This window comes from Dipodomys merriami, unplaced genomic scaffold (assembly GCF_024711535.1).
Source record: "Dipodomys merriami isolate MVZ:Mamm:240054 unplaced genomic scaffold, mDipMer1.0.p SCAF_242, whole genome shotgun sequence".
NCBI classification, from domain to species: Eukaryota; Metazoa; Chordata; class Mammalia; order Rodentia; family Heteromyidae; genus Dipodomys; species Dipodomys merriami.
Genome location: NW_027203849.1, coordinates 368,854 through 380,999, shown reverse-complemented (window position 1 = coordinate 380,999; position 12,146 = coordinate 368,854). Strand labels below are relative to the sequence as shown.

The following is a 12,146-nucleotide window of genomic DNA, read 5'->3' as shown; positions in this document are numbered from 1 at the left end:
TGAGGGACCATGTGGTAGGATTGCTGTAAAAACAGAACTCATATTACCTGCCAACCCACTATGTTCCTATACTGAGCCATGCACTAGCTCATTCAATCTTGACAACACAATAAGGAATGTTTTATTTCATCTTCATTTAGCAAGTCAAGCAGATGATTCACACAGAAAACCTGAGTTCAGGCTTACACTGTTTCCAAGGCTCTTACTCTTAGTTGATAAACCAAATTATTCAAAAAGGATGACTAGCTTCTGCCACCTTCAAGATTTCTTCAAACTCTGTGGGTGTATAATTGAATGGGAGAAAGAGGTTAATATAAACTATAAATTCTGTTGACAGTGCCAGGTGGCTCTTATTTTAGCATCTAATCTTTCAGTTAAGAATAAAAATGATTGAAATCTATCCATCATTTCTAAATTAGAAAATGGGTTGGATATTCACTTACCTACCAGAGTACAAACAATGGCTTCAATCCCATTACAGATGGTCTGGGGGCTCTGGCAGTAAGAGTAAGCATGTAAATACCAAATGTAGTATGTCTTACCAAATCAAATATCAGCAGTTTCTAAGCATTGGGTTTTGGTTTTCTTTGTTGTTCTAAGCAAAGCCAGAAGTTGATGTTGGGCTCCATTTATATCATATCTTAGTAAAATGGCTATGTTTAGCAGTTTTAAATGTTACATCACAGACTTATAAGTTATTTCATGACAGTAACAGAATATGTTTTAAATTTGCAGTTAGGTGTGTATGAATTTCTTTCTAATATAAACTAGATTAAATAATACATAGAAGTAATGTGTGTGTAAGAGATAAGTACAGAGATTGGCTAAACGCCATTGTTATTAAGCAGGAAAGGCATACACACTGAGAATTTTAACAAATTATAAATGCCAGGAAGAAAATAATATGGCTGTGTTTGAAAAGATCATGCTATTTACTTGATGGACTCTGCCAGGGCAAAGTTACAGCTGTGGCCCTGCTTTCAGATCATTTAAACAGGCTTTTCTTTATGTCACTGGCACTATGGTCATATCCACAGGGCTTTGCCATCAGTAAACAGTAATTATTTTGTGAGAAGCAGCTCCAGTGTTAACACCACCACCACAAATGAATCAACATAAACACATATTAGTTCAGATGTTTCTTATTTTTTTTCAGCCTACCAACATCAGCAGGCTTATTAAAAGAATAGAAGAAAATACTACAGCTTTTAACTTAAGAATTACAAACAGTGCTATAAACTCTACATATATGTGTTTGCATATACATCTACTTGAAACTTCATTTTAATGTGTTTTAGTGACCCTCTATTAATATTCCCATAATTTTTGTATTTGAACAATTCTATATTAACATTTCATGCATTTTATTATCTCTGTATTTATTACCTTGAGGAAACAGTATGAAGAGTATGAAGTATGAGTAGTATGAAGAGTGAGAGTTTGGTTTTAATCATCCTTACCTTACCAACTTACATTGCTTCACTGAGACTCAATATCTTCACTTATAATAATACCTGCTCAGCTGTTGCTTATTGTACTGATGAAAGGAAATAATGAACACAAAAATATTTGTAAACAGTTAAGCAGCCACACCCAGGTCGATTCCAAAGGTTCACATCTTTTGGTTTGATCTTTGGTAGAAATTCAAAAGATCTGCAAACTATCTGTCAAGTACAGTTAGCCGTCACAATGATGGGTTCCATATCCATAGATTCAACCAATTATGAATTAAAAATATTTGGAAAAAGTGAGCTCAATAAAACACAATACAAACTTTTTTCTTTTTCTTCTACATCACACAGAACAATAATGTAGCATTTATGTTGTATTAGGTATTGTAAAAATCTGGAGATGACATAAGGTGTGCAGAAGAATGTTTGTAGGTTGTATGTAATTTTATATAAGGGTATTGAACAGACTCAGGCTTTTATGTCCACTGTGGTAGGTGGAGTTATGTCCTGTGGATATTGATGGATGGCTACAACAAATGAAATAAATATGAAAATGAATATTCATGGGGATCAAGGAAAATATTTCATTTAGCTCTGTTCTGTTTTTCCTTATTTTAGCTTTCATGGTGAGTTATGCAGGCTATGGGTCATCGAGTCCATCAGCTATTCAATACTATGGGAAAAATACCTGAGAGAATGACTTAAAGGGTGAAATGATTGATCTTGGCTCCTGGTTTCAGTCCATTACTGACAAGAGGGTGTGGTGGCATAGAGCAGCTCCTGTCACGGCAGCTAGCAGGCAGCACCGGAAGGAATTCTTGGGCTCCCTGGCTTTATTCATTTTTCCCCTTTATTCCATCTAGCTCCCCATCCTATAGAATGGTACTGCCCTCATTCAGAGCATATCTTTCCCTCCAGCTTAGTTAATCCTCTTTGGAAAAGCCATTACAGACACACCCAGAGGTGTACCTTACTAATCTCTTGGGTACTTCTCAACCCAACTAATTTAAAAATCAAGATTAACCATCATGATCGTGTTTATTTTAGTGAAAAAAAATCAATCACTGTGGTTGTTTTTGTAGTTGTTGGTTTAGTGATCCAAGAAACACTAGAAGCAAATTGTTGGCCCTGTGGGGGAAGGGAAAGAAGCGGTGACCACGTTCCTGCCCATCACAAAAGACAAACTGAGAAAAATGTAACAAATTTACTTGAGTATAATTTTATGTGATGTAAGAGTGTTCTGATGGAAGGCCCCAAAGACATATACAAGTCTGTTTTTATACTTAGATTTGATGCTATGTGGATAGCTGTGTAAAAATATAATTGTACAAAAAAAGTATGAGCTAATACTAACAGAGTGGAGAAATCCAGAAAGGCTTGTCTGTTTAGATTTTTCTTGGCCTCAGATTTTTCTTTGCAGCATTCCTTCCTCCTGTGTATGTGGCAAGACCCCTTCTGAAATGAGAGCCTAATGATATATTACTGGACAAACAGATTAAACAATTTCTTTATGTCCATCTCTAAGACAGAAAAGTAGGGAAGATGGGCTTCATGACTTGCTTTTGGGAAGAGAAACTAGTTTCCTAGTTTGCCTTGGAAAGATGAAAGGAAAATAAGAGACAGGAAGAAAGGAGAAGGTGTGTGTGTGTGTGTGTGTGTGTGTGTGTGTGTGTGTGTGTGTGTGTGTGTGTATGTGAGAGAGAGAGAGAGAGAGAGAGAGAGAGACAGACAGAGACAGAAACAGAAACAGAGAGACAGAGGGGGGAGAGGGAGTGAGAGAGAGAGAGGGAGAGAGAGATATTGCTTTTTGAGGTTTGCTTCTGAAGGCTTTGCTTTGAAGCTCAATGATTGCTAAAAGGAGAAGACATATGTCTTTGGGATTTGGTTCACATTTTTTGGGGGGGGTCTGGTCGTGGGGTCTGAACTCTGGGCCTGGGCGCTGTCCCTCAGCTCTTCAGCTCAAGGCTAGCCCTCTGCCACTTGAGCCACAGTGCCACTTCTGGCTTTTTTTCTTTTTGCTTATGTGGTGCTGAGGAATCGAACTCAGGACCTCAGGCATGCAAGGCAAGCGCTCTACCACTGAGCCACCTTCCCAGCCCCCTTGGTTCATATTTAATGAAATGATTAACTATAATTAACCAGTGCATGTACTCCATTCCTGATCTATGTTAATCTTTGAAAATTTAAGGGAGTGAGATGTGGCTTGGCGATTATTTTGAGGTTTCCTTTCTCAGAGGTTATTTGGCACTTTGGTCCTACAGGAATAGGTAGAGTAGCAAAACATAAAATTTCTGAAGTATTTTCTTTGTGTTGTGTTGTTGGTCTTGGGGCCTGAGCGTTGTCCCTCAGTGTTTCAGCTCAAGGTTAGCACTCTATCGCTTGAACCATAGCGCCGCCACTTCTGGCTTTTTCTGCTTATGGGGTGCTGAGGAATCAAACCCAGGGCCTCATGCATGCAAGGCAAGCAATCTATGACTGAGCCACCTTCCCAGTCCTCTGAAGTATTTTCTTGCTTGAAACCTTCTGGAAAGTCATACATTGAAAGACCCCAGACTTCTGGGATACTTTCGTCAACGGGAGGGTGCCCCAGAAAACTCAGACTCCAGGCCGGCAGATGCAATAAGCAAGAGGAGTTAATTTGGCATTTACGCAAACGGGCTCTCTGTCCTAGGCAGACAGGAAGCCCCGAGCAGCGGTTACAGGCATTTTTAAAGGCAGGAACCCCAAGATTTACACATAACACAAGGCGTCTGGTAATTAGAGGTTGCTATACACTCTAGCAATCATTTTTTACTACATGGGGAAGTTTATAACACTCTTTGTAATAAAACAATTGGCGCGGATGCTGAGAGATAGTCACTCTGGGAGATAAGGGTCAGGGAGTTTACAGAATTACAGGCTTGTGATTGATTAACATTTGGCCTAGTTTGCTGGATTTCCAGGTGGTCCTTATCTTGGGTCCCTATCTTGGGTCCCTATCTTGGGTCCCTATCTTGAGTCCCTATCTTGGGTCCCATTTGGCCACTTAGGGAATTTTCAAACAGGAACCAGAAAAACATACCTGTCTTTATCTATGACCACAAACCTTGTCCCAGGGGCCAGCATCTGGACTCTGAGACTTTTTACTCAATTCCTTATTTCCTGTGCAGAAGGGAGGGGGGTTAGTGCTAGGGCGAGCAAGTTTACAAGAGCAAAACCAGCAGTTAGCAGTTGTAAAATGTAACTCTAATTTTTAATTTTTCAACATGACACTGGTTGGGGTGGGGAGCAAGTGGCAGAAAAATGATCTCGACTTTTTTTTCACAAGGTGACTAAAATTTCAAATTGGTCTCTTTACAACAAGTTAGTTGGATTTTTCTTCCTCTTGTTTTTAAATAAAAGGAAACACTGATTGTTTGAAAGCTTTGGAGAGGGACACTGGGATGGAATACTGTTTCAGATTTGAATGGCATGACCCTGATCTGTGCTTATAGGTCTCTGACAAAAGTTTTCAAGCCTGAAACCTTGAGGGATATCGTTCCTGGATTAGCTATGTGGGCAAGGGCAGGCAGGGGCTGAGGAGGAGGCTGGAGAAGGCTGCTTTCCTAGTTAGAGAATGAACCATGCATTTGTGTTACTTTTCTGTGATAGCCAAACTGCTTTAATTCAGCCTATGATTTGTAGAGGAAAAGGAAAAGTTTTAATTCTAACTACACAGACCTGTATGAGAAAAGCATTAGTGTGGCTTGGTTCATATGTCTGTATATCTTTGACAAGTTTACAAGAATTCCTTCCATTAGTATGAAGTTTTAGCATTTTTAAAGCTCCTAATGAAAGCGGTAAGGATCCGGACAGCCGCCATTACAGGAAGGCAGATGACTGCCCCCGAGTGACCTAGGGCTAAGAATTTCAGTTCCTAGAAAAACCACATAAAGTTCCACCCAACCCATTCTTTAGAGCCCAGGGTGAAACTTGGTCTGCATACTGTTGGCCCAGGTGTGACTCAAGAACAAGGACCCATAAAAAGAGAACAAATATTATTCTGTAAAGGTCAACCAATCCCGTAACGGCTTGTGTGGCAACCCCCTAAACTTGTTTGTTCAATACTGAAGAAGCTGTGCTGATTTTGTGCTCGGGCCTCTTAGAGTCACCGGTTACAGTGCGCAGAGGAACAAGCTCAAGCTTGCAATAAACGTCTCTTTGCTGTTTGCATCGATCGTGGTCTCTGGTGGTCTGTGAGGGGCATGCGAAACTGGGTACGCCATCTGAGAGCTGTCGGGGATGCCCCTGCCCCAAGCCCACCCAGACGCCTGATCAGCAAGTCATCTAGCTGCTGGTAAGTAGGGGTGCAGCTGCTTCAGGTTGAGTGTCTCGTGTCTGACTTGCAAGTAAGGTTTTGTGACTGGCAAGAAACCTTGGCGGTCGTGCTATAAGGTCGCAAGCGGCCGGTGGAAGACGTTCCCTGGACCCCGAGGGGAAGCCACCTCCTGGGTGGGGACCCCGGGCCTCCCCGGGATTGAGGGTGGACTCCAGATTTGCCTTTGGGCACCGACCCTTAGGTAGTCTTGGCGCGCATGCTGTCTGTGTCTCGTCTGCGTTTGTCGTTCTGATGTGGCGCCTCTTTTCCTTGTTCATCTTTCATTTTCAGATCAGAGAGCATCCTGGAGCCCCCCAAAACGGGCGGCCAGCGGCTTCTTTCACCCCAGCCGCTCTCCCATTTTAATCCTTTTGGAATTTCAGGAGGATATCAAGGGTCGACTTATTCCCCAGAAGACATCTTTCTGTGCGCCTGAGTCACCAACCCGCGTGGGCGCCGACTTTATCAATTCCTTCTCGGGTGCCTCATCCTTACAGTAGTTTCCTCCTTGGGTTGGTTCCTTTCCCACTCCACAATGGGACAGGACCAGAGCAGTCCAAGGACTCTCCTGACTAACCATTTCAAGGATGCTAAAGACAGGGCCCACAATTTAAGTCTTGAAATCAAAAAAGGCAAGTGAGTCACTCTTTGTGGTTCAGAGTGGCCGGCCTTCGAGGTGGGCTGGCCCCAGAGGGCTCCTTTAACCTGTTATTCAGAAGGTGAAGCACAAAATATTCTTGTCTGGAAAACGGGGACACCCGGATCAGATTCCTTCTATCCTGGTATGGGAAGATCTGGTAGAAGACCCCCGAGGTGGGTATCCACCTACCCGTTCCCCACTCCTGGTGCATCCACCATATTGGCCCTAGAAGGCCCACAGGCGCCCAGTCCATCAGCGCCACCTCCTGTTCTGACGGATGGTGATCCGAATCTCCTCCTCGATACTCCGCCCCCACCTTGCCCTGTCCCACGACCTCTGGCAGCGCCTTTGGCCCCGGGAGAAGCAGCGGCAGCTGGGGGAGAAGACAGAGGGGAAGACTTAGAGGGCCGTGCGGGAGGACGCGGGGCCGCACCTTCAGCAGCCAGTCCGCGCCCTGTGGACTCGACCATGGCCTTGTGGCTTCGGGAGATCGGACCACCCGATGACACGGGGAACCCCAGACTGCAATATTGGCCCTTCCCAACCAGTGATTTATACAATTGGAAGTCCCAAAATGCGAAAATTTCAGATAACCCTAAAGATCTGATCACTCTTTTAGACAGTGTAATGTTTACTCATCAGCCCACCTGGGATGACCGCCAGCAGTGGCTCTGGATCCTGTTCACCATTGAACAAAGAGAGAGGTTCCAGGCAGAGGCCCAGAAACTAGTCCCGGGGGATAAGGGGCAGTCCACCATCAATCCGGATCTAATGAATGCTTCCATCCCCTTGACCAGGCCCCCTCCAGATGATTGGGATTACAATACGGCTGCAGGTAGGGAGAGGCTACAGGTCTATCACCAGACTCTAATGGCGGGTCTCCAGGCGGCTGCTTGCAAGCCCACTAATTTGGCCAAAGTATATTCAATAATGCAGGAAAGGAATGAATCCCCCTCTAGTTTCCTAGAAAGATTGATGGAAGCTTTTAGATAGTACACGCCCATGGACCCAGGTGCCCCCGAGAATCAGGCCGCAGTAGTTATAGAGAAAGGGGGGATAGGCTGGGAGCATACTGGGAGGTAGATTTTACTGAAGTCAAACCTGGAAAGTATGGGTATAAATACCTATTGGGGTTTGTAGATACCTTCTCAGGATGGGCAGAAGCTTTCCCCACGAAAAAGGAAACGGCTCAAGTGGTAGCAAAGAAGTTAAAGCAGTTTCCCCATGATGATAGGATCAGACAATGGACTTGCCTTCTTATCCAAGGTGAGTCAGGGTTTGGCTTCCATCCTCGGGGCGGATTGGAAATTACATGGTGCTTATCGCCCCCAGAGTTCAGGACAGGTAGACAGGATGAATCGAATCTTAAAGGAGACCTTAACCAAATTGACCATGGAGACTGGCGGAGACTGGGTGGCCCTCCTTCCTTATGCCTTATATAGGGTTTGCAACTCTCCCTATAAATTAAGAGCTACCCCTCTTGCTTGGGCTTGCCCCCCCCCCCCCGTTATTCCCAGCCTATCAAGTCATCTAATTGTGGACTTTGATGATTCAGAACTGTTGCTCTTGTGGGCGCTACAATCAGGACGTGTGGCCGCAACTCAGAGCACTGTATGAGACAGGACCTTCTCCCCAGCCACACAAGTTCCAACTCCGAGACTGGGTCTACTCCAGAGACACCAACAAGAGACCCTGAAGCCTCGCTGGAAGGGACCCTGCGTGGTGCTTCTCACCAACTCCCACCGCTCTCAAAGTCAACGGCGTCGCCACCTGAATTCATCATTGTCACATCAAGTCGGCCCACGTGAGAGACTACTTTGTAAAGGGACAGGAGCCTGAGTGGGAACTGATTCCAGGCCATAATTCTAACACCCTAAAGTTAAAATTGCGCCGCAAAGATGTGGCAGGGCCTAATTAGTTTAATAGGGGTTTTTGCAGTCCCTTGGGTTTTGGCCACTCCCCACACATCTAAAGAATACATATGGGAACTCCGAAGAACTGATTCGGGGGAAATAATGCACAAAACCCAGGCCTTGAGTCATAATGTCGTTCAATTTAATACAACTACCTGTGCCTTGGTCCCCGTAGACCCCTGCTACTCTTATAGCCCCTTTTACATGTGCCCTAGTACGATCTCTTCTTGCAATCAACCCGGACATTACTATTGCGCCCACTGGGGCTGCGAAACTATAGCTTCTGACTGGGGGGTCGATAATGATCCAGATATTATAGTGGGAAGATTGCCCCAACAGGATGATGGACTGCCTACCACTATTGGAGGAGGAAAAAAATCCATCGGTACTTGGGGTGGTACCAGGACAGGGACGCCTCCCTGTCAGCTTACTAGTGACATCTTCAGGGGCAGCTATTTCAAAGATAAGGGTCATAAACCCTGTACCCACATTTTTATTAAAATCAAAAATCCCTTAGACCCAAAGTGGGCCTATGGAAAAATTTGGGGCCTAAGATATTATGAACTAGGGACCGACCGAGGGGGTCGGATCACTATACAGAGGCTAGAAGTACAGACTCAGCCCCAGCGAGTTGGTCCCAGCCCTCTGCTAAACCCTGATCCCCGGCCCACTCAACCCAGTAATTCAGCTATGGTATCTCCCTCAACCCTCTCTCCCCATGAACCCCTCCCCCCCCCCCCACACAAAGGAGATAAGAGCACAGGATGAAAAGGGCCTTATGGACCGTTTCTTTCCCTTAATTAATGCCACTTAATTAATGCTAAACAGATCTAATCCTAATTCCACTTACAATTGCTGGCTTTGCTTAAGTTCACAGCCACCCTATTATATGGGAATTAGCACAGATATCCCAATAGGAACAACAGATCAGGACATTAAAAATAACAGTTCCCCTTCACCCTGTAAGTGGGGACAAACACCCCAAATAACCTTGGGAGATATGCAAGGGCTATGTAGTATTGCTACCCAAAAGGGAAAAACCGCTTCACGCTATGGTAATTTTTGCAATAGGACCGTTGTTCCAAAAACCTTTTCCACTTTCCTTGTCTCACCGAAGGGAATATGGTTTGCTTGTACCTCAGGGCTTACTCCCTGCCTTAATCTAACCTTGTTTAAAAATAGCTCCTGGGAAGAACTGTGTATCACAGCCTATATTATACCTAAGGTAGAGTACCTGGAGGACACTGACGGGCCACTAACTATGGTTCAAGACCTAAAATGAAACCGGCAACAGTCCCTGTGTTGATTCCAGTACTAGTAGCTGGGGGCATAGCAGCCTCCAGGGTGGTTGGAATAACTGCCCTAGTGCAGACCTCTGAATTCTCCTCCTTAGCAGGACAGATAGACTCTTTGGGAAGTGCATAAAACCATTGAAGAGCTGACAGATTCTCTAAACTCTCTAGCTGAGGTGGCACTTCAAAGTAGGCGAGGGCTAGATTTACTGTTTCTAAAAAAGGGGGGCTATGCGTAGTCCTAGGGGAAGAGTGTTGTTTCTGGGCTAACCACACAGGGCCAATTAAAAACAGCCTTGCGGCCCTAAATAAAAGACTCCACGAGCAGGAAAGGAGGCGAAGAGTCTCAGGGACGGTTTGAGTCCTGGGTCAACATCTCACTGTGGTTGACCACCCTGCTCTCTGCCTTCGCAGGCCCCCTTCTACTTCTCCTACTTGCCCTTACTATTAGGCCCTGCATAATTAACAAGGTTTTATCTTTTATTAAGGAGAGAGAATCAACAAAGTACATTTGATGGTGTTGCGGACCCAATATCAGCCGCTCACCAAAACTGGCCCTCACATGGATCTGCAACCAAGGAATCCATGATTGGCTCCTTGGGCCTGCAGAGAAAGGGGGGAATGAAAGAGGTAAGGAGCCGGACTGCTGCCATTACAGGAAGGCAGATGATTGCCCCCAAGTGACCTAGGGCTAAGAGTTTCAGTTCCTAGAAAAACCAGATAATGTTCTACCCAACCGATTCTTTAGAGCCCAGGACGAAACTTGCCCTGAATATTGTTGGCCCAGGTGTGACTCAAGAACAAGGACTCATGAAAAGAGAACAAATATTTTTCTGTAAAGATCAACCAATCATGTAACCCCCTAAACTTGTTTGTTCAATACTATACAAGCTGTGCTGATTTTGTGCTCTCGGGCCTCTTAGTGTCACCGGTTACCGAGTGCACAGAGGACCAAGCGGGAGCTTTCAATAAACGTCTCTTTGCTGTTTGCATTGATTATGGTCTCTGGTGGTCTGTGAGGGGGCATCCGAAACTGGGTACTTCACCTAATACTCTTAATCCTCACAATAAACACTGACAGGAGGGTGCAGATGGCTTCTCACAGTGGCTTCACTTGACATCCCTGCTTTTATGACATTTATCAGTATAAATACAACCCTCTCCGTTTGTCAAATCTCACCCTGGTGACTGCCTGACTTTTCTCATAGGTGACAGAGAAAAATCTGTGGGTGCTAAACATAAAATGGGGAGATTTTTGATTCTACGAATGCAGGCATAGGTGAAGCAAATCCATATGCATCTGAATTAGCTAACATTCTTGGAAAGACGTTGTTCTTCCTTATGGAAGGACTGTCCCTAGACAATAAAGGAAGTCTTTATTTCCAGCAAGGCCTGGGTGTAGCTCTTTATTTATTTTTAATTTTATCACTTTGAAAACATGACCTGTTCAGGAAAGAAGCCATGCAACCAATAGAATTACACCAATTAATTTGCCCGCAGGATGTGAAAAAACAAAAGAAGAAGAAGAATGCTACTACAGGCACTTGAGAATAATGCTGCTACAGGTACTTAAATGAAATTGGTAATTGAAGTGGAGGAAGATGAGAATGAACTGGAGAAAAAAGGAAAGATGGAACACTAAAACAAGGGAACCCCTGAACATTCTAGGAAAGTTCTAGTCACTGAATCTGCAATGGTAGTTTCTTGACAGATGTCTCACATTTTTATCATAATTTGAAAGTTCTAATAGTAATGAAACATTTATTTGCTTCAAGGAGATTTATCAGAAAAATAAAATACCTTTTATTGGAACTTCTTTGGATATTTTAAAAAGCCTCAGCCAGTTGAGGGGAGGGAAAAGAATCCTCTAAAAGGATCACTTGGAACAATGTCCTTTTCCTTACAAACGCAGTCATTGTAAAAGCATGTGTTTATTTGTCATAATTGACTTTGCTATTTGGTGGTATATAATTGTGTGTAATGGGGCTCTGGAAACACTATCTTCATTCATAACCTTGTAGATAATAAAGGCTTAACTTATTGAGGCTCAACTTGCAACCAATATCCAGGAATACATTAAATGATAAATACTTTCATGTTAGTGATGGATAGATTACAAACCAAGAAAGTTATGCGTTATCTTCCTAAAAAAACAAAAACAAAAACAACCCCCCCCCAAAACAAGCAGAATCTTGGATATTTCTTTCCTTTCTTCACTTGAAAAACATCTGTCTTTCACAGACCATGTAAAAAATATCCAGCTAACATCTGAAGGACTTTAGTCTTAATATCATGGCCACTTCGGTTGTGGGGCCTGAACTCTGGGCCTGGGTGCTGTCCCTCAGCATTTCAGCTCAAGGCTAGCACTCTACCACTTGAGCCACAGTGCCACTTCCGGCTTTTTCTTTTTGCTTATGTGGTGCGGAGGAATCGAACCCAGGGCCTCATGCATGCAAGGCAAGCACTCTACCACTGAGCCACCTTCCCAGCCCCTTTTTTTTAAAGGTCTGAGAC

The 12,146-nt window shown here is 44.0% G+C and overlaps 1 long non-coding RNA gene across 1 annotated transcript; it reads left to right on the top strand.

Annotated features, from left to right (window-relative positions):
- Window positions 1-5,566: 5,566 nt before the first annotated feature.
- Window positions 5,567-10,628, top strand: LOC138835933 (uncharacterized). Its single transcript, XR_011374806.1, has 2 exons — window positions 5,567-5,766; window positions 7,983-10,628. It is a non-coding gene; the product is annotated as an uncharacterized lncRNA (long non-coding RNA).
- Window positions 10,629-12,146: the final 1,518 nt, after the last annotated feature.